Source organism: Lonchura striata, chromosome 5 (assembly GCF_050655825.1).
Source record: "Lonchura striata isolate lonStrDom1 chromosome 5, ASM5065582v1, whole genome shotgun sequence".
Taxonomy (NCBI): domain Eukaryota; kingdom Metazoa; phylum Chordata; class Aves; order Passeriformes; family Estrildidae; genus Lonchura; species Lonchura striata.
In genome coordinates, this window is record NC_140707.1 from 11064356 (window position 1) to 11087338 (window position 22983).

Below are 22983 nucleotides of genomic sequence, written 5' to 3' on the forward strand. Positions count from 1 at the left end.
AACCCTGTTGCTTTCCATATCTAACAGAATAAACAAGGCAGAATCCCCCTTATTTCTTCAATTTTCCCACTAGCAAGTATGAAAAAAACATCTCCCAAATCTTGCCATTCATCACAATATCTGATCATGCAGCAAGGATTTTTTGGGTCAATTAACTGTTCTTGATAACATCAGGATAGTCTGTTGTGTGCCAAAATGTCAATCTAAATTCAGGCAATACCTTTAACTTTTAGGAGAGGCCCCAAATTCTCTGTTGTGCTGGGTCACACTGTTTTGCAGAGCCAGAAACGTGGGCATGCTGTAAAATCTGGCTCACAGCACCAAGTTTCAGATTAATGGAGGCTGAGAGCTAAGTGTTTTATCAGAAATAAGGGAGAAGAAATGAATAGGAATTCCATCAGGAGTCTATTAAAGGCATCCTTGTTGCTGCAAGCCAAGCCTGCTTGCTGCAAGCACAGAATCACGTTCATTTGATATCAGTATAGAGTGAAAATATATTTTTCAGGCTAGGTAGAATTATTAAAGGGGAAAAAAAAGGTCTTGATATACGTATTTTTCCCCCATCTCCACTCACAAAGGAAGCAACCCAAGAGCCTCCAGTAATATTTTTAGGCTCTATACGGGTCCCAGGTGATGCTTTTCTCTCGGATAGTCTTGCAGTGACAGCAGACCTTTAACTGAAACATCTTTCACTGAAGCTTTCCTCATAAAAGGCTGAAAGAGATAACACAGAAAGAAGACAGGCTGTCAAGAAAATTGATGGTGGGAAGGAATCTCAGCTTTTTCCTTTCACCAAGCACCAACAAAGTGCCTGATCAGTCACTTAAACCCTTCACAGTTCTCTAGTGCTCAAAAAGGGCCTGTGCAAAGAAAATACAATTAATTCCATGTTGTGGGAATCCAGGGCTTCCCTCTGGCTGCCCTGGCAGGTCTGGGACCCTGGCAGGGGTCAGGAACCCCCCTGGACAGAGCCCCCAGAGACACTGGCTGTGATCTCTGGCCATGGAAAAGAGTTTTCAATCTTCCAGGATGAATTACAAGCTCTGAGTGTTTGATATAAGTAATAATAATGTTTGTAACATCCCACTGAGGGCAGAGCCCCACGCTGCCCTGCAGGACAGAGCTGGGCAGGGCAGCAGAACATGTGAGAGATAAACAGAATAAACAACCTGGAAACCAGCACAGACCAATTATGGCTTCTGTTTTGGCAGGGGGGCTGAGAGACAGAGACTTTCTACAATCTCAGAATCATCAATACCTCAGATTCTGACACCATGTAGCTCTTCCCACAAGGACACGGCAGAGCCACTCAAACAGGAGTCGGTGCATGGTGGTGCCATGGCTGCAATGCTGGTAGGAGGCATTTTAAGGTTTGGTTGTGTACAATTTCAGGAAAGGGGTTTTCTCCTTCCCCTGCACAGGCACAGGAAAACCAATTATCAGGGATTTCTGCCCAGTGCATGGTGGCACATGTGCAATTGATGCAGGACAGTTTTAAGGTCAGCAGTAGAAGTGACAATGGTGTTCTGGCACCAGAAAACTGCAGTTTCCTTGGTGGTGGAGCCAGGGGAGAGAAAGAACAGAGTTTGGACTTTTCCCCGTGTGTTTTGTTGTTGCCTAGACTGGATTCTGTGCTGGTGGTTTTGCTTGCATAACATTTTTCATCTCATATTTAGATTTTAGTGCCACTTTTGTGGGAATGGCAGTGTCCCCTAGTCACTCTTTTCTGAATGGGACCTGAACCCCAGCTTGCCTGGTGCTGGTGTTAATATAAATGACCACATCCCTGCTGTGTGAGTAAAATCAAAATAGCCAAAGTTAACAGGCAGAACTCGTACAAGCCAGCCTGAAAAGACTCCAAATAAAGCTGCCTGTCTCCATTTGTGTGTGCATGTGAACACTCCCTTTTTGTTAAATGCTGCTACTTTTAGAAAGAAAGAAAAATTGAGCTATCCAGGAGAATAATCCTGGGATAAATTTACTTGCCATAAATAAAGTCATGAGTGTCTGCTTGTTTCAGAGTAAAGTCTCAGTTTTCTGATGTCCTCTCATACTTTAGAGTTGTCTGTAACCATTTCCCTTGAAACCTTGGGTTCAGGGGATTCTTTCATGTAAAAGATCAGTGAGTTTGGAGAATGTTAATCTGTAAATCCTTGTTCTGTCACTGTGCTGCTTTCCAATGCTCCTCGTTTTTCTGTGTCCTGATTTGGCTTCGTTATTCTTCTCAGGTCTTATTTCCTATCCCTGGGCCTCCTGCTAAATTTTCTTCCTGGCGATTTGTGGATTGATTTTTTTCTGGAAATACCTCTAAACAGTCAGAATGTGGGTTTTGCTGCTTCCCTTGCAACAGGCTGCAGGGAAAGCTGAACCTGCTTTGTGACCAGAGAATCTGATTCTCACCTTCTCCCCCTTAAAGCCTGAGCTGTCCACAGACATGGATAGAAACAATGAACATCAGGAGGAGTGGAGACCAAGCTCTGTAGAGTTTTGGATTCTTGTGGTGGATCTCAGCTTCAGCACTCAGCAGCTGGATTGGATAAAATCCCTGCTGGCTAGGCTCCGTGCCACAGATCACATAAAAGCCAGGCTGCAGCAGTCACCCCAGGATGAAAAGATTATCCTGGATCTCCTTTCTCTTCCAGCTCCTACTGTCCTGCTTAGAACTCAGGGAAATTGATTTTCCAGCTTACAAGGAGAGAAACTTTTCCAGACTGATATCTCCCAGGGTAGAACAAAGCCAATTGATTACTGAGAATAATCCACTCAGAAAAGTAGAGCTGCAGGGTGGCTGAAAGACTTGAGGTTTCTCTTGTCAGGCTCAGACTTCTGGACAGAAATAAGAAGCAAAGAGTGTGTGTGGAGGCAGGAGAGGGGCAGATAGGGGTGTCTGAATGTCATCCAAGTCAGGTGTTTTATCTCCTGCCTTCTCTGCCTTCCTCTTCCTATTGAGTTTATCCAATCCACTCTATGAACCTCTAGATGCTGTTTCTTTCTAGCTTGTATCTTCTCTTATTCTAAAATTGCAATTTTTTGCTAGTTCAGATCTTCAAAGATGGCTTTTCTTAGACCAGAGCTAGAGTTTTGATATAATTAGAATAACATTTCTTTACATTAGGAGCAGCTTACTATTTGTTTGCAATATATCCCTCTTAATATGGACAGGCAAACTGCTAAATATGGATCTTTTTCAAGAATGGTAATTCTTTTGCAACTTTTGTCTTATTTTGAGTGGTAGGAGCAGTGTAAATGAATTTGTGTGAGTAGCTTTTCCAGTCAATGAGGAAGGATTTCTCCACAGACTGACTGATGCTTGGAGCTCATCCCTGTGGTGTCTCTCTCCTTTTACCAAAAACCACAGAGCCAGTCTGGTAGTGACACATTAAAGAGAATTTTTTGAGTACAGCTCTCCTTTTGCTTTTTTACTGGATGTATAATCATGAGAAAAATTTATTATCAGCATGTTTTTGATTCCTCACCTGAGTAGCCAACTTTCTCTCCTTTGTCTTTCCACTGGTACAAAAGCTTAGCACCATTTCTCCTGCATTCTCTGATTATTGTTTATTGGCTACATGCCCTTCACCCTAAGGCAAAATCCATCTGAAAAGTCCCTAGGGAAAATCTCAGCTCTGCATTGTTACTTATTAGAACTTTGCATTGTCTCAGTGTAAGAATTCTGTGGGCATCATATGACCTTAACAAAGAAAATGTTGCTTTCCTGCAATATGCTAAATTAACTTTTTTCTAGTCTCAGTGGGCTAATTATCTGTTATACTCAGTTAAAGATTTGACTTGTTTTATTTTTTCATGGAATATGTAATACTAGATAAGATAAAATATTTTGCGTCCGGTCCAGAAATTAAAAGATAGCAGAAAGCTTGCCAAATCAATATGATAATTTTTGTTTGCTTGTCTTTTCTTTTTTCTTTTTTTTTTTTTTAATGGGGGAAGGAGAGGAAAGAGTAAGCAAATCTTGTTCCACCCCTGCTATAAATAATGTTATCTAAAGATGAAATAAATTTGTTTAGTTGGGAAAAGATGAGTAAAATATACTTACATTTTTTCCATTAAAAATGAAAGACTCTTCCTCTAAGTGTTGATTTCTAAAGACTTCTACATGTTTTTCCGGTCTTGGTAGACCAATTGATAAATGCCTTTTAGAATCTCAAAGTTTTAATTGTTAAGAATAAATGTAAATTTGGTCTTCTCCTAGTTAATAGTACAGAGGACTGAAGATATCAGTGTTTGACATTTAAAATTCTTACTTGCAGGTTTTAGACTGTTAGTAGTGCAAGAGAAAGCCTGAATTCCTGCAGCTGTTGGCATCTTTACTTAGATATTCTCAGCATCTTATTTTGCTTTATCTAAGCAGAGTACTGTAATTGCAGATAATGTAATAAAATGCAATAATAAAATTAATGGGCAATTATGTGGGAACGATTTCTGCTCAACCACAACACTTAAACACAGTTCCCTTTTTCAACGCTATGAGAAGAAGACTTCAGAGTTAGTTGCTGCAACGATTTATTTTTCTTTTCATTTTGTGCCACGTTCCATTTCAATAAAGGTTGTTTTAGAGTTCAGTACCCCAGAAAAGGAGCAGTGAAAATCAGCTCCTCAAATGCAGCTGAACTGATGGCTGAGCCCAAGCAACAAGCCCAGCCACTGAGCACTGACAGGTTCCACTTGCCAGGTCTCCCGTACAGCTCACAGTCCTGTGCCACATTTCCATAATTTATGGAAAACAAGTGGAGTAAAGCAGAAGCTGTCCTGTGTCTCACTATTTCCCATCCCCACACATGGTGATGAAATACAAAATGCACTGGCATCTTTGTTCTGGCCAGCGTGGCATGGGCTGCCCTCTGTAGCAACATGCTTTTACAAGAAAGGAATACATCTTCCTCACTGCTGTAATCTCTGGGGAAGCATTCTCTGAAAAGCATGAATAAATGCAGGTTTTACAGTGTCTTTAACACAGCCTGTAAGTCCTTCAGCCTTCCCCACTGCTTGTGGGAAATGAGCACGAGGTTCACTCTTTGCTGTTAAATTTATATCCTCTAAAAGTGATTCTCACATCCCTTCATGGCTGATTTGTATGTAGACATTGTGCAGCAACGATTTTAGGGGAGGGAGCTCCTGTGTAGAATCAGAGGCAGAAATAAACGCATTTTATGTGAGCACAGCCCAGCACATTCAAAATTAAATCCATGCCTATTGAACAGAACAGCATTTGGGCAATGGCTGATCCATAAGATCAGGAAGAGAATTTTTAAAATTTTGATCTTCTTCATGGCAGAAGGAGGAAAATCTTTTAAGTGGTCAGAACAGCTCCTAGGGAATGCCAGCAGATTTGAGTGTGCATAGCAGTAAAGGGGGTGTGCTATCTTAATTTTGTGCCATTGTCAATGCATTAAATTTCCCCCAAGTCACTTTGCCCATGGCAGTCACTTCTGAGTGATATCCCCACCTTTAGCTTCACCCACAAGATTTCTCATCTTATTTTTTCCCCTTCCAGCAGAGGAGGGAGTGCTGGCTGCATGTCTGGCAGCCAGACAATGCCAACCCACCACAGATGAGCAGGTTTAAAATTGTTTTATATAACAGTAGTGCTCCTTTGCTTCAGCCTGAGATCCCATAGTTGTTGGTTTTTTTTTTTAATTTCTTTTACTTTAATATTTAACAATACTTCAGTTACAGCCGCCTCACTGCAAGTGCTTGAACTTTAAAACTTTCCTTATGAAAATTTTCCAAACACCACAAATCTTGCCATTGCTGTCATACTTGATGTGTGAGTTCTCCAGAACTTCTCTGAGAGAATAAATGCTTCAGACGATTGGAAAGCTCTTGAGCCCTGGTTCTTCAATTTTATACTTTTTTGGACATGACTCAGTGAGATAAAGATGTTCCAGTACATCTCCTGCAGAGAAACTGGAGAAATAAAACCAACTTGTCATTCCAAATAAATTGTCATAAGTGATTACTTAGGATGTGAGAAGAAAAAAGTTCACACTATTTATTGGGAAAATAACAGTGTAAAGCAAAAGCACTGAAGGATCATTAGGTTTTGTCACGCCGCGAAGGAAAGCCAGGAGCTTAGTTGTGTTCATGTGTTCAGCCTTTGGCAGATAATCGTTCTGTAATTCTGTGCTGCTTCTGACAGCAGGAAAGTTATTGTGTCTTGATTCCCTCTCCCTTTTATTTGTATGGATCTCTGCTAAGCAAACCCCTTTAAATCGTGTTCTTTCAGGGAGCACTTTGGTCCAGTGGTCACACAGACGCTGTTTAGTCAGCTCCACAGAGGTGGATTTCAACCTCCAATGCAATGTTTTCCTGAGCTCAGAACATGATCTCAAATCCCTCTCAAAATGTGGAATGGGAATATCTGACAGTAATGTGGTTTTCTGATTCAAATTCTTGATCTGAGGCTGGAACCTGATTTTTAAAAATTAATTTAAAATCTTAGTCTATTTCTGTCACAACTTCAGTGTTTCTTCCCCTCTTCAGTCCAGATGGCATTGCAGTAATTTTGTGCTTTATTATATAAACATAATAATTTCATGGCATATAATTCATAAATATTGTCTTGTATGTATAATTTTGTGTCTGTATCAGAAAGGTTCCTCAAAATTAATGTGAATTGTTTATCCCTATTTTCCCAGATAGCAGCAAGCATCTTTGGAAGAAATGTTGCCCATCCTTGCTTGCTGATTATGTGACCATGGGGGGAGGATCTGAGATCAGATCCCTGACCCTGTTCATCTGAATGTCCAAACCTCTGCTATTTCATTGGTTTCTTTTGCTTGCAGCAGACTGGTGAGTTTGTTGAAAATATTTTCTCCTTATGGATGTTGAGAGGGTGTGCAGATGTGCTGGAGAATAGCATTTGAACAGAAAAAAATGGTTTTTGCAAGTTGAAGTCATAATTTTGAAATTAGTATTAATTTTGAGAATAACACCTGCAAGGTACTGTCCTATACCACAAACAGGAGTGGGAAAACAAATTGGTTAGTGACAGTTCTCCAGGAAAGGGTTCTGGTGCTACAGTGGTTTGCAAATTTAATGTGACTCTACAGTTTTAAATTATTGCAAAAAGAACAGAAGCCATGCTGGGTTGTATTTGAAAATGACTGTAGCCTAGATGATGTGGAAAAGAATGTCTCTGCTTTGCACAGCAGTTCAGCTGCTATGTCTGTCTTGGTGTATTTAAAAAAAGAAAAATAATTCCCAGCTTAAAAGAGCTAAAGAGTGATCCACAAAAAGATATAAACCCATATATCTTAGGCCTTAATGACCAGGAATTACTTGGCAGAAGGGCATAATTTGTTTTCCATGTGATTGGCAGAACAAGAATTGCTAAGTTTAAATGAAAGCAAAAGGGAGGCATCTAATCATTAGCATCTCAATAATGGTGAAACAGCAAAGTAGATTTTTGAACCTTATTTCTCAGAGGTTTTAAAGTCAGGTTAGATAAATACCAGTTAGGAAGGACTTGGACATGACACATATTTGCCTCGAAATGAGGCTTCTAGGACCTGTTTAAGAGATATTTTTTGTGACTGTAGAATTCAGTGGGAGCTCTGCTGAAATGGAGGAGCCAAGTCAGTGATACCTTATGAAGGCTGAGCTAGAGCAGAGGCTGGGCAGAGCTAAAGAATAAAGCAGGGATTGATTAAAAGGATCTCCTCCATGGATCCACCTTGGGCAGCACCAGAGCCCAGCCAGGGCTGCACCCAAATGACCCAAAATGGTCCCAAAATGCACGAGCGCTCCCGGGGGCTCTCCCTGGGATCAGTTCTGCTCCATTGGCACCTTGGAGTTCATTGTCCCATTCCAGCTCCAGCCCAGGCAGCCCCATCCTGCTTGTTTTTCTCTCTCCAGCCCACGCTGTTTGTGCTCCTGGGCTGAGATTTGGATCATTTGTCCTTGGTGCCCAGCTGGAGCAGGAATTGTTTTGTGTCCCTGCTCTGTGCAGGGAGCTCAGCATTCCCTCATGTGAGGCCCAGACCCACACACTAAAGCAGCACAGAATGTGAAAAATAGAAAAGCCAAAACCTGAGACATCTTCAGTAACCCCTGGACACCATAAAAGTAAAAGAAGCACCATATTCTCTTATTTTCCCTTGTCTAGTCTCCTTCTATATGAAACTCTCCCATCACCACCTTTTGGCTTCCAGTTTACTGGATGACAGAGATCTTGTTGCCTTTATAGCCAATGCTGCTTCCAAGTGACATGAAACTGCACCAGTATTGTGTCTGCTGCTGCTGGCATGATGGACAACTTGTTTTTATCCTCACACAAAAGTAAATGGATTTAAAAGATGGCAAACAAGTGCCAAATAATTCTGTCTCTTATCATCAAACAAAGATTCAAAGATAATAAGATTGATATAAGGAAAAATTACATTTCATATCCAACACTGTGCTCTTGAGAGCATACTAAATATAGAGTTAACTTAAACTAAATGAAAAGAATAAAATATTTCCATAATTATATTCTGGAGGTCATTGTTCAGTCTGTTGAAATCTCCTGGAACACACAAATACATTGCTTAGTGAACCTGCTATTCCCAATTTCACCAATTTAATCTACACCAGATCTCATTAATACTACCAGTAAATAGGAGAAATATTGTCTGATGTACTTGGAGATTAATTATGCTTGTGGCAGTCTCTCCTTTCTAGGAGAAGGCAGCTCATTCCAACAATAGCAATGAGTTCACTTCAAATGTCATGATGATAGAATGCAATTTTGGGAATAATGCAAATGTGAGTTTCAGTAGCTGGAAGCTATTTTGTTTTAATGAGGTATGAAGTAACACACCTCAAATGCACTGCAGCTTCCACCTCTGGCTTGGGAAAGGAATACAGAGACCATGAATATGATTAAATTTAATACTGGTATGATTCACCTAATGCTACAGCTAACTTTAGGTAATTGCTCTATTTTATTTATGCAGATGACCCCAAAATAGTTTGTTTCTGCCAAATTATACCTTATTAAAGTTCAATATCTAGCTTTATTTTATTATAACTCTGATCTGTGTTGTTAATAGGGAGAGCTTGATGTTGTATTTCAGGAAGGAGGAAGCACAGTTCAATTTCCTGTGATCCAAGGCAAAGCCTATCACTTTGCCAGGAAGCTGAAAAAGGAGGGAGTGGTAGCTGTAATAGCAACTGTAATTTTCAGAAAGATCTTGCCTATATCCTAGAATTTTTCCTGTTATGCACTGCTATGGAAGACTAGCACACCCTTTTCCACATCTAGTGCAAATCTTGTTTTTTTCCTGCTCTCTGGGGGAATTGTGTCACCATATAAACAGAAACAACATAAGAAAGATAAAAGATAGTAATAGACAAGTTGAAGGAAAATAAAAAGGGAAAAAATTACCAATAGCAAATTCCTTTAAGAAGGCTATTTTTTCTGTAGAGAAATTGGAGAGTTTTTCTAACTGTCTTGGTATCATAAGGGCTACAAATGGGACAGAGAATATGTGTTTTAAACATCCAGCCAAATAGTGCATCTGTACTTTTTCCCTCTATTGGAAGTTGTCCAAACCCTCTGGAAAAGGATGACTAGACAAGTGATGAATGCATCACATATCTTAAATATACCCTATATATTTAAATTGCTTGTTAATAGAGACTTCAGAATAATCTGTATAATGAAAATTTTCAATTATAGCACTATATTTATCAGCGACCCTGACTTCCAGTCCTGTGTGGACACTGTCTTAATTTCTGTGTAGCTAAGCTGGAGTGCAACTTTTTGGGAGCAGGTCCTTTGATTCCTTAGTTTGGGGCCCTTCCTTTGACTCGAGTTGCTCTGAAGCTGTTTGACAGAAAAGGCAGGGCAAACTCCATGGGGCTGTGACCACGTTGTGTCCCCAGCAGTTCTGGCTGAAGAGCTGCTGCCTGCAAGTTGCATTTTGCACCCCTTTTCCTTCGGCAGGCATCTGCCAAAACTGCTTCTCCTGGATGCTGCTCTCGCCCTGGGAATGGGGTGTGCTTGCTCCTCTCTGGTGATTTATTGAAAAAAATATGGATATTGATCTAGTACTGATACCCAACTGTGATGGACAAAAACTCTTTAAGAGTTTAAAGTTAGAAAATGTGTGTTTACTGTGTGTGGGATCGCTCCCAAATCCACACCGCAGCTTCCAGGTGATTACAGAGCCTTTTTATCCATACAAGTATTGAATACCCAAAATACAAATACATATTCATAATTTTGGTACATCCCATTCGCTGCTTCATATGCTAATTACTCCAAAAATCTATTCAGCATGCGTAGTTGGTTCCTTGAAATGGGTCGGTGTCCCTTTCATGGGGAGGGGTCACAAAATGAGGAAGTCAATGAAGTCTTCCTCCTTCTGACCTTTCTACCTTTTCAATGCAGATATGACAAATGAACTCTTGGTAGAATTCCCATTCCTTGTCTTCAATTGGTTTCAGAACAGAGGAGGCCCACAATTGTCTTATGTTCCTAAAGCTCTTTGTCAGTTTGTGTATTCTTCATTATAAACCCAGCTAACCAAACATTGTGCTGACAAAGCAATCAATTATTAGTTAACTACTAACTCCTTACTTCATCTAGGCCTACTCATTTATTATTATTATTTTAATTAACTCTAGTAAGGCTTATTTCTAACTAAAATCTTAGCTCCTCTAAAATCTCTAAATTCCTTAAAAATTTATGTTTCACTGGTAAAAAAACAACTTTTTGACATCAGGGAGGAACCTGCCAGAGCTGCTGGTGTTCCCTCTCAGTCCATCAGCCCCTCTTCCTGAGCAGAGTTCTGTGTCAGGTCTGCCCTGGATGTCAGGTGGGTTCTCTGACTTGTGTAATTGGTGTTTCTCTGGCAATTCCAGTAACATCTGTTTGCATCCCCAGGGTATTTTATATCTTCACCAGAAACGATGAGATTGTTAAACAAGTTTTCTTACTGAGTCTAGATCTTGTTTGCCAACATTTTAAAGTACCTTTTCTGCTTTTGGGCCGAGTATGATCAGAGTTAATGATTATTTCTTAATTTATTTTTACACCTGGGCATCCGGGGGAGAGGTTAGAGGGAGTTTTATGGGTATGAGGAAAACTTTTCCACCAAAAGGGTTGTGAAGCACTGGAAAAGGCTGCCCAGGGAGTGGAGCCACCATCTCTGGGTGTATTTCAAAGCCATGTGGATGGGGACCTGGTTTAGTGGTTGCTTTGGCAGTGCTGGGTTACTGGTTGGACTCAATGGCCTTTGAGGTTTTTTCCCAGCTAAAATGATTCTGTGGTTCTCTAGAACCTCATTTATTCTAACTGCTTCCTTGAAAATACATCTTAAACTAAGGCATCCTAAAATGGAGCAGTGGTGTTCTTTGTAGAGTTAATTGAATGCTATTTTCAGATGTGAGTCTTCAAATCCCTGAATTTCATAAAAGTACCTATGAACTGATGGAACAAATAAAACAAATGGGACTGAGGTTGTCAGTCTGAACTGCTCACTGAGAGCAGAGCTTACAAGTTTGTTGTGGTGTCATCCAGAAAGGTCAGAATTTTTAATAGTTTTTAAATTCATAAAGCCAGCTGCCACCTTGAGCAGTCAGGCCATTTTATAAAAGAAAAGATATGCTAAAATAGAGGTGATCTAAATATAGCCATTTTTTTCCTATATACTATTCATAGCAGGAACCTGGTGTGAATATTGTTTGTCCAGAAACCCACTTACCCTTTAACAACTCATTTTCATGTGGCTATCAGAGCTGCTGTTTGTAGCCCATGACTGATTTGTGCCTCTTCATACACATTGTGTGTATGGTCTTTCCAATTTCTTTTCAGCAAACCCTTGCATCATCTTTAGTCCAGGCTCAGGACCAAAGGGAGCACCCAAACAACCAACTCACAAACTCACTGCAATCCTGTGCTGGCTTTTGGGAACACCAGGTACCAATTTCTGGGCATGTATTTCATGCAGCCTTCACAGAAATTATTGAACAGGGCTCCTGCTGTTAAGAAATAAATAATGTGAGAATTAAAGCTTGCTCCAGAAGCAGACTTCTCTAAGTGCAGTTGGTGATGGGATGATGGGGAGAATGTGCTATTTTTTATTAGCCATTATAAAGTGGCTTTTCTGCTGCTACAACACCATCAGGACCCTTGCTTTTGTAGAATAAAGTGAAACTCAACAGATTGGGAAAAATTCCTTAGTGTGGGTTTGGATCATGCCTGAATTAGGACCACAAAAAAGTTTGACTTGACAATAGGCTGTAAAGCTTACAGGAAGCCATCATTTGGAACGTTTATTAAGAACACATTTTTAATCCAGTGCAGTTATCAACTTCAAGTGTGACTGTAAGAAGAATCATTGATGCTGCAATAAAAGATGAGGATTTCTTTCCAGAAGACATGTTTTGACACATTTTGCTATGTGTTCTGACACTAAGTGATGAGTTGAAAGCACTGCTGGGCATAAAGCAGCAAGGCAGAGTGAAGAGGAGAACTTTGTAGTGGAATAATCTGCTACCAGAATAGCTAACACTGACGAGGCCTGACTTTTCTCACTTAAAAAAGAAAAAAAAAAAAAAGAAAAAAAAAAAAAGGTAATGAAAAAAATAACCAGAAGTTCAAATATTCTCAACTACTTTATTTGAAAACCACTGATTTGTTTGTTTCTTTTAGCCTTGCTTGTTTCTTGTAGCTCTTGTGTTTTCTATTGGGAAATATAAATATATTTTATATATTTTATAAATATATGTTATATATTTACATATAAATAATATTTTATATAAAATATATAATATATATTTTCTATATTATATATTTTATGTGCATTATGATATAATTTAATAATTATATAATATAAATGTATATAAATATATCTTTTATATATTTTATAAAGAAAATATTTTAATAAAAAATATATATTTGATAAATATAATTTATATTGGGAAACATAAATATGGGTTTGGATTCAAGGTGGCTGTTAAAAATGAGTGGCAAATAGGAAGCACATTTTAAATCCTATTTTCTGTAGGACATTATATCTTCCTCACTGTGTCTGTAATGTCAAGCTCTGCGTCAGTGAAATCTGGCACCACTTGGAAGCCAATCTTGCTTCCACTGGAGCTCAACAAAAATTTCTTCCTTGGTGGAAATGAAACTTAATCTTTCCATAGACTATTTAATTTTCATATTAAATTTGGAGCTTTTTCTTTTCATTCTGCATTAGCTAGCATTTTCAGCTGGCCTCAGGAATTGCGTGAGCTGAAGAAACCATATGTTTGGGATTACATTTTAGTAAAACTTTTCTGATTTGTCAAAACCTCTTTGAACTGGGTTTCTGGCATGTTCCTCTGTAAATATTTGAAATGAGATATTTGTGTGCCAAAGAACTGAGGGAATTCAGTTTACTGTGGAATATGTGAAATGTCTCTTGAATAATTTATCATAAAGCAACCTAATTAGGGCTTTATTAAGCTTTAATTTGATGCTTTAAAATTAAACAGCAGGAATGGTGCAGTAAAATGCTTTTAATTCCATATGTAGTGGAGGGTATATCAGCTACCCTATGTACCCATCAAGTGCTGCCAGAAGCTTAATGCAATAAGTTTGTAAGATAGTGAGGTTTTTTTGAGTTCTTCTTCATAATTTCAGCTCAACTTGAAAATCTCTGTGGGGCATTACAGTGTAGAGTACACACATAAAGAGACTTTCAGAGGGGGAGTATCCACACCTGAAAAAAACAAAGTTTCTGCAGTAAACTGGAACTATTTGAAGTATTTATGGAGAAAGCTGTGCTTTAAATAAGGAAAAATCATATAATTTTTTTATTTAGTCCATAATCTTGAAAGGTTCTGTCACCCCTCTAAGAAATGCTCTTTTCCAAGAAGCAGAACCATCCACCCAACAGGTACAGTTGGGTGGATATGCACAGAATTGATGTAGTCAGGAAAAATGGGATGCAAGTTACAGCTGCAGAGCTACAAGATCCCTGTGTCCATCTGGGATGGGGTGTGGGAAGTGTCCCCATCACCTGAGAGGCATCCCACAGGAATTGTACGAGATTTTTGCTTGCTGGATGCTTCACAATCAGAGTATTTATTTAAATTATAAAGACTTAAAATGCACAAATATATTGTCAGACATGACTCCTGCAGTTTGAGGTGTGTTTGGTTGTGACAGCACGAGCAGCAGCTCTTCAGCTTCATGGAAGAACCACAAATTTGAATTAAATTGCACTTGAGGTGTTGCCTGTCTTGCCCTCCTCCATGTTTAATCAAATGGTTGTTTATTTCATTTACATTCTTGTTATTGTTATAATGTTATTTTATTCACATGCTTATTACTATTTAATTCTTGCTATCTTATTTATTTTTATCTGGGTAGACCTTGTTCCTCTTCAAACTGCTGTTCCCACAGTCAGCTAGGAAAGTTGGGAAAAAAATAGTTATTAAAATATTTTGAATGAGAGTTTGAAAGCTGCTCAAAAGATTTGGGAGCAGGGAACATTTGCATTCTCATAACTGATTTTGAGGATATGTTTTGGAGGACAGTACTTTGCTGCAGTCTCATATTTACAATGAATTAGACAAAATAAAAAGCGTTATTCAAAACCCATGCAAAACAGGATATATAATAGCCATATCCTTTCCATTTTTGAATTGGACAGTTGGCATACTTTCAAAGGTTAGATTTGCCTTAATTGTTTGTCTGCCTTGTCTGCCCATAGATTATTTTTGTGGCCTCTTTCTTAATGTGTTTCTGTACAGGCTTCAAGATCTCTCTGGTCCAGCAGTTTTCTTACGGGTTGTTTTGCTTAGAGAGCTGGAGGCTAAATTCAGGTTTTAAGAGAGAACACAAAATTGTGCAAATGTGTTTTCGAAATATCTAGGAATAAACACACTGTCTAGAAAAGCAAAGAGGCCTATTTTTCACATTTACTGTTTCATGAGAAACAGTAAGTGTTTTTATAGAGAAATCCGTGAACAGGGAAATCAGTTACAATCTCCTTTTCCTGTAACAGAACAGGAAAAAGAAAAAGATTCAGAAAATCAGCAGTAAGAGATACCTGATTAAAAAAAAAAAAAAAATCAGCCATGCCTACCAGTTGGTTTTGTGAAAGCTAAGAACAAACACTTCAATTTCAGGTAGCTCAGGCAGTTGGAACAACCCTCTGAATCTTTAAGTGCCTATATAATCTTCACAAAACCTTTGAGATTTTCCCATTAGCGGGAAAAAAGCCTCTGTTCCAAGCTTCTAAGAAAATGGTCTGCTGCCAGGACTTCACACAGGAAAATAACCAGTCCTGGAATTGAAACAGATCTTTTCTTTTCAACGAGCCCAAAACCCAGAACAAACCGTGCTCATTCACTCGGAGAGGATCCCCCCTTGTGACCCGAGCAGCCTCTGCTGCCTGTGTGCTGACAGATATTCTGCAAGTGCTGTATTCTCTCCCACTTGAGGTCCTGAATGACTTCAGCTATGCTTAAGATTTATCTGAAGCTCCAAATAAAAAGCAAATTTGTTCTTCTGCTGGCAAAAGTGCTGCACTTGCTTTTGAGCCAACGCTAGTTCTGAGCAGAGACTTCCCAGCTCAGAGCATTTATTAATCTCCCTTTCAAATACTTTTGCCTTTAGTTGTGTGAAAAATGCCAATCACTTGGTTTTTAAAATGTTAAAAGTTTAATAATAATAAAATGGTTAGAAAAATAATAATACAATTAGAGTAATGATGTTTAGAGTTAGGACAATTACAAGACAATAAAAAGCAAAGAATTATTGATGTCTGGATGCTCTCGGACATTAAGTCACAAAAAGCATGACTTGTGAACAAAGGAATAACCTTAAACCAATACACTTGTTGCATATTCATACATCCTTCATGGGTATGCATACATTCTATTCTGAACAAGAAACTCTGTCTGTTGTGTGTCAACTGTTTCCTTTAATTCCCATGGCGTCTTTGAGTCTGAGTAAGGTTTGAAGAAATTAGCTTCTTCTGATAAGAAGCCATAAATTCTTCTCCTTTGAAAGATTTAGGTGTTCCTCGAAGCCAGTATCTCATTCCTAAAAAAACACTTCCCCCACATACATAGTCTCTATTTTAACATTATGTTAGAACCCAAAATTATATTTAACACACTACTTAAGAGAATTAATACAGCATAACTTTCTAACATTACACATATAATATTCATTGTAACATTTTCAAAAAGCCAATCATAAAATATGCATTTTTCACAGTTGTGAGAGAAGTTGGAGACTGAGGCTTGCTGAATCTTTGGTGTGCAAAATCTCGGGGTGAAAGCAGGTGGGACGACATGCAGGAGCTTGAATGTTAAAAGAGAAAAAGCTAAATCACGGTAGAAGCAAGACATGCAGGCAGAGCTGAAAGTAGATTAGCTGTCAGACTGTACCAGGTGTGCTTGTTTCACTCCCCATGTGTGCTGCCAGTATATTAAACACAGAATTCTGCATTTCAAAAGGAGGACACGAATGTTGTAGTTGAGATGGAGACAATACAAAGCAACACTCCATTTCCAGAAGGCTTCAAACCTGTTTTTATTGTAGCATGGATGCTTTTATTTCATTCTTACAAAGCTCCCAAGTTTACACTTTGCTCATTGGTCAGGAAAGACAAACAAAGTGCTCATTGGAACGGGCAGTTGCAGGTTTCTCTTATTTATCCTTCTCTCTTTCTTGGTTTCCATGTCAATGACCTTGGTAGGAAATTCTTTCAGGGGTAAACATGGATCAAACTTCTCTCAAATTCTTCTCAAACTTCTCTCAAACTCTTCTCAAACTTCCCTCTGGCTCACAGATGTCACTGTAAAACCTCTTCCACACACAAATTGTGTTCAGCTACTGTCCTACGGCTTTTTCTCAACACTAAAGTTAAGCAGCAGAAGCAGGAAGGGCAGGAGGTGGTCAGTGGGAGGCAAAGACATTCCTGACACTTGGAATTGCAAAAGGCCCCTCCAAAATGAGGAGATTTGGGGCAGGAAAACTCGAGCTCCTGTATCATGATGGGACAAAACTTGTACCGTGGGTGGGATCCTGATTAAGCTGCTCAAAATTAGCTCATACATCTCATTCTCCTTTGGTAACTTATTTTGTGTGCAGTACAGGCATATTTGTAGTAGCTGCCTCAGGGTATTCATTAGGAAATGCAGAATTTGTTTGTTTGTTTGTTTTTTTCTATTCAAAATATTCTTTTTATTTACAGTTTTCCAGCTCTTCTAATTGCAGCTCTCAAAGCTGGCTGTATACCATTAGACCATGAGACACTTTTTCATCTTTATTCTGGAATCTGTAATTTTTAATTATCATTTGCATGGAAAGACGAGAAAGAAAAAAAAAACAGTTTAAGGTTTTTTTCCTAGCAAATGATGAAATTTACTTCAAAACCTAAGAGAAAATAAAATTGGATTTGAAGAACTTTGGCAGTTTTTCCCAAAGTCTTGGGGGTACAGGATATATTAGAAAGTTGAAGAAAGGCCTAATATTTAGAGACAATGAGGTACTCAGAATGTTCTGGGAATAATGTCCCTGTGTACAATATGAAAGCCCTTGCAATATTGAAATTTCTTAGTCTAATTCAGTTGAACTAAGTTTTACACAGACTTCTGTGCCTGGTTTTCCATGAAACATTGTACATGATTTATCTTTTTAGACAAAATTACTTACCATCCTAGGTGTTTCTCCCTTCTAATCTTGCCTACAAAGAAAATCCAGATAATAGCTTATCTTAATAGCTTATCTGCCTATGCATGAAAACTATTTCTTATAATTTAAATATGTTTGAATATCAGTGCTTATTGTAAGTGCAGCTTTCAGGTTTTTGTAAAAGCAGATTTTTTTTCCCCAAAGTTAGCCTGCTTTGACATTAGAGCTGACAAGGAAGATGCAGCAAAGATCAGCCAAGGAGGAGAGGGGGATTTTGTATCTTTGTGCACTTGGGATGAGTGAGGGAAAGTGGAGCAGATGCAGCCTGCTTGGAAGAGAAAAAATATTAGGAAAGTTTGTTCCCTCCAGCTCTGGTTGTGTAACCCTGAGAAGACTCAGCTGAATACTGTCCTTGTCATGCACATCATCCAGCCTTCCACAGCCCAGTGTTGATTAGGAACTGAAATATTTAAGGTTTTCATTTTTGAAAAAAATGAATTGCAGTAGGCAGCTCACGTTGGGTATGAACCTCTTTCATAGTGGTGGGATAATTCTCCACAGTGGAAGAACACATCTCTGAAATACATGGCTCCTCAGGGCTTCCCCTGGAATACTGGCTCTCCCATGGCTGTATAAAAATAGCACACAGCAGGAAAACTTCAATAACCCCAGCCAAAGGAGGACAAAGGTGTGCAAAGTTGGCCCTTCCCTAAGTGTGCTGCAAACACTGAAACAGTCATTTGCTGCTGGAGTCCAGCATTGTTAAAGAAAAACACTTCAAAGATATCAGCGTCCAGTTAGGAGTTATAAACTGCCCCCCCAATCTAAAATGACATAAAATCCTGTTCTGATCTCTGTTTACCACAGTGATGTCACAGAACAGCACCACTGAACCATGAGCTGTGCCCGACCGTGTTTGCACTGCCACTGAGACCCCCAGACCTGCTGGGAAGTGGAAATCTCCAAAGCCAGCTGGGAGAGAACAAATAAACAAATAAATGATGTCTCCAGCACTGCCTCTCCTTCTGAACAAGTTAACCTCACAAACACCAGAATAAGAAGCTCTTTGCCTGTGCATGTGTGCTTTTCCTCTGCTGGCATGCTTTGTCTCAAGGTTTTTTTCTCCAGATAGGGCGTAAGTTCTCTTTCCTGGAAACACTCAGAGTTTTAAAAAAGCAGAAGTGTGCTCTGAAGCTTTTCTCTCAGTGGAATATGCAATGTGATAACATAAAGATCTCTCTCCTCTTCCCATCTGTTTAGTGTCACAAAACTCGTGGGAACATAATATCTCTGAGGCCATATCCCTCTGTCAAATTTTGTTAAAATTGAGAAATGTGTTCCAAAGCTATTGGAGGAGATAAACAGTGTGAAGTTATAATCCAGATTTCCTTAGGATCAAGGGGAAAAAAAAAAAAATCAATGTTCCATATCTCTGCGACAGAAAAGTAATTTTGCATCATTAGAAAAATTCCCTGCTAGGGTTACAGCATCTGTGAATTATGTTAATGCTGGGTTTGTCTTCCTGGCCTTTAGTTCAGGTGGAACAACGTGGTTTTTGCTACCTGGGCTTCAGGAGCTGCTCTTGAGACATTCTGGGTAATGCACTCTTGCCACATCATCAGCATTTGGGGGAAAAAATGGAACATTGAGCACTTTCCTAATCTCTGATGGCTAAACTGGAGATACCACCATAAGCACTTACTGAGGAAAACATATTGTTCATTTCTTTTTTTCTTTTCCAGGTAAAATATTACAGCTGAAAATTCAGTCACAGAGGAGAACCAAAACATGAAAAGTATGAAGTCACTCTATTAATTGGTTTTCTCTCTCTGTTTAGTAATTTTTGATTTTTCTTTGAAAATTAACATTTTTAAATCCTTACTCTTAAGAAACTGTTGCACCATGAGAATGTTTAGCTGCTGGGGAAAATTAATAAATGAAAGTGGCTTAAGAAATCTCATCAACATTGCACCGAGCACAATTTCCAACTTCCACAATTTGGGTTTGGCTTGGTGCTGCTGTGTCTCAGTTTCAGTGATTTTGTGGTGATTGTCTCTTTTCTCCATTAAATGACTTCATTCTCTTTCTTATCATCTTTTTAAAATTCTGTGAATTTGGGTTTTTTTCCTTTTCTGTCCTTGCTCAAGCTGCCAGGAGATTCTTCACAAACCTGAATTAGGCAGTAGCTGGAGACACCCATCAGATTTTGTCACCCTTGAAGCTGCACAGGGTGGAGGTTTCCTCTGTCCCCAAACTCCACGTGAGGATGTGGGGCTGCTTGGCCAGCGCTGATGGAATCCCTGAAAATGTTTTCCCAGATGCAATTTTCCTGCTCTTACAAAGGAAACAACAATGGCTTTTTAACAATGCAAATGAAGATCATCAGCGTAATGATAGTTCTCTCAGCATTTGAAAAATTAAGTGTTTCGCTTTTTTACAACTATAATGAAAGTATTAGTAGATGTTAATAATACTAAATAACAGTTCTTTCTATACTCCCAGCCAAAAAAGCCTCAAATATTTTATAGATATTTTTTTCTCCTGGATTCTAAATCCCCTAAAGATAATAATTTAACAGAAACATATAAAATTGTATGCATTCAATGATTTTTTGCCTCTTTCTTTGTGTGACAGATGGCTAAATAATCTTGGCAATTGTTTTGGAACTTGAATTTCGTGAGCTACTGTGGCTCAGTGTCAGCCATCATATATACAAAGGTTCAGTTTTGGAAAATACTTCATTGTAAGGAGTTTTTAGTTTAAAAAAACCACTGAGGACATGTAATGTATTTTAAATTGATTGCTGTATCTTCCCAAGGTCTCTAGCCTGAGGACTCATGGCCAGGACATTTTGGTTTATCATATTTCATACGCCCAAGGGACAAATCCTCTTTAAGAGCTATGCAAACCTTAGTGTAATTAAAGACCAAATACTAGAAGAATATTAAAGAACAGGACTCCAAAACCACACTCTAAAGCCAGAAGTTGCTGAGGTGCATTTAAGGAAATAGGGATGCATCAACCACTGATACAAATGTCCTAATATATTTATTTAAAAATATAACTGCATTAGTCATTTCCTTGGGCATTGTCTGTGGATTGTGCTTTCTCACTTTAGGAAGAAGCTGATGCTGCTTCTCTCTGCACAGTATTCTCAGAAAATGCTCTTGTGTAATAAACTTTTTTCCCCTTTGAGGCTCTGCAATGTTTCTCTCAGCTTCTTTCTTTTTTTGGAGGACGCAAGCATAAATAAATGTTTGCCTTTTCCAAGGCCAGTGTTAGTTATTCTATGGGATACAGGTCTCTGGGAACAGCCTGCTCCAGTGTGGATACAGGGGGAGCTTCCAGCAGCTTCTTCCAGAAGCCATCCCAGTAGCCCCTTTCTGCCACCTTAACCTTGCCATGCAAACCCAAATCAGATTTCCAGAACAGAATTCCCAGCTTTTATGAGCTCTTTCTTGAAAAGCTTTCAGTCCTTGCTCAAAAATAAATAAAAAAAAATTATCTAAGAGGTCACACATCTTGACTAAGCTCCACTTCTTTGGCACTTGGCTGTTCTTCAGAATGCAGTGCCAAACTCTGATTTTTTTTTCAGTTCTCTGCCCTGGGTGACACCTAGCAATGGACTTGAGGATTTGTTTTATTTTCAACCCATTAACCAATTGCCTTTCCCCCTGCGCCATTAAATTGTGTTGGCTCCAGTGAGTTCACCTCATTAGTGTGTTTGCTTATTCTCTAATAAGGATAATTTTCCTGTGCACATCCTTTCTCCTTCTTATTTATCATCTGCAGCCTGTGACTTTTCTAATCAGAGCCAGCAGAGGTTTGGTGATGTGTGGGGTTTTATTGCACGGTTGGAGCTGCAGCAGCCCTCAGTTGCTGCAGTCAGTGATTTATCTGAGCAGGTGGTGCCAATTTCTCTGTTGTTTCTACCTGCAAACAATTGGAAATCAATAGCATGCCTTGACCCTTTTTTGTGGATAACACTGATTGTCTTGTCTGTAAAGGCTGCTTTTGTTTGTCTCTGCCTTAGAACCAGATGGGCCATTCTGTCTGAGATGTTTGGATTTTTGGAGGCATTTTAGATCCAATCTTCCTGTGTTTGGGGATCCTTTTTCATACAATATCATTATTTTTTTTCATTATATGTAGCAGAGTACCAAAACAACTAACCTTTTCTTCTGCTCTGATAGAGAACCGACTGGCACCAAGACTGACTGACTGTTTAATCTGAAATTAGGCACAAAGTTCTCATGAATCTTTATTAGAAAATGTCTTACTCATGTTTTTATCAAGCTCAGTAGCCCTCAGATCTCCTCAGTGCAGTCTGGGTTAACTGGTGTAGGGGAAGACTAGCAAAGAAAACGTTTCAACATAGCAGCTGCTGCTGAATTAACTTGTCAGGACCTGGGTGCCAACAAAAAGATAACCTCTGTCTGCAGCTGGACAGAGGAACCATCCTGAAATCCCCTGCAGTTGGAGAAAGTTTCACAGCTTTACCCATTCTGCATGAAAATCAGTTAAAGGCAAAAAGGGCAAAAAGAGGTGTAAGTGTGTGTGCACGAGTGAAAGTAATTTGGAGTGTGAGGAAGAAAAGGAGTTATGAATAAAAAAGATATTTATAATTTCAATGCTCATTTTAGATCAGGAGAGTTAGCAGAGCTTTGTGTGATCTAGGTTTCCTAAATAGCTTTCCATAAGAGTGAAACCAGGTGCTGTTGATGGATGGATGGGAATGTTCTGCTTCACAAAGTGCACAGTGGAAGGTCCACAGAGCCAGTTCAATTTGCAAAATCTGACAAATTGTTTCCAGCATGTTTGCTGCTGAGACAAGTCTTCTGCTGCTTGCTTGAAATGGCAAAATAAACAAGTGGCCAGGTTCTCTGTTGTGCAGGGTGGGCTTTTAGGGAGAGGAATTGCACTGCTGGCTGTGCTAGCACCCTGTGAGGGGGGATGGAGTGTGCTTAGTGTGAAAAATGCATATTTATGATGGGCTCTTTGCAAATGTTACAATGAATATTATATGTGTAATGTTAGAAAGTTATGCTGTATTAATTCTCTTACGTATTGTGTTAAGCATAGTTTTAGGTTACAATATAATGTTAAAATAGAGACTCTATGTGGGGAGAGTTTTCTTTTTAGGAATGAGATACTTGCTTCAAGGAACACCTAAATCTTCCAAAGGAGAGGAATTTATGGTTTTCTTATCAGAAGAAGCTAATTTCTTCAGTCCTTGCTCAGACTCGAACATCATGGGGATTAAAGGAAACAGTTGACACACAACAGGTAGAGTTCCTTGTTTAGAATAGAACATATGCATAACCATGAAGGATGTAGGA

At 39.0% G+C, this 22983-nt stretch overlaps 1 long non-coding RNA gene across 19 annotated transcripts in view; it reads left to right on the forward strand.

The window, feature by feature from the left end:
• Positions 1-22983, forward strand: part of LOC110469129 (uncharacterized) — a 92843-nt gene that overhangs the window by 64064 nt on the left and 5796 nt on the right. For 10 of the 19 annotated variants that reach the window (XR_014955297.1, XR_014955292.1, XR_014955303.1 and 7 more), the window contains 2 exons: positions 1212-6810; positions 18512-22930. This is a non-coding gene — a long non-coding RNA (uncharacterized LOC110469129). The remainder of the gene's footprint in view (positions 1-1211; positions 6811-18511; positions 22931-22983) is intronic. The other 9 variants (XR_014955306.1, XR_014955301.1, XR_014955304.1 and 6 more) reach the window with 6 other exon arrangements.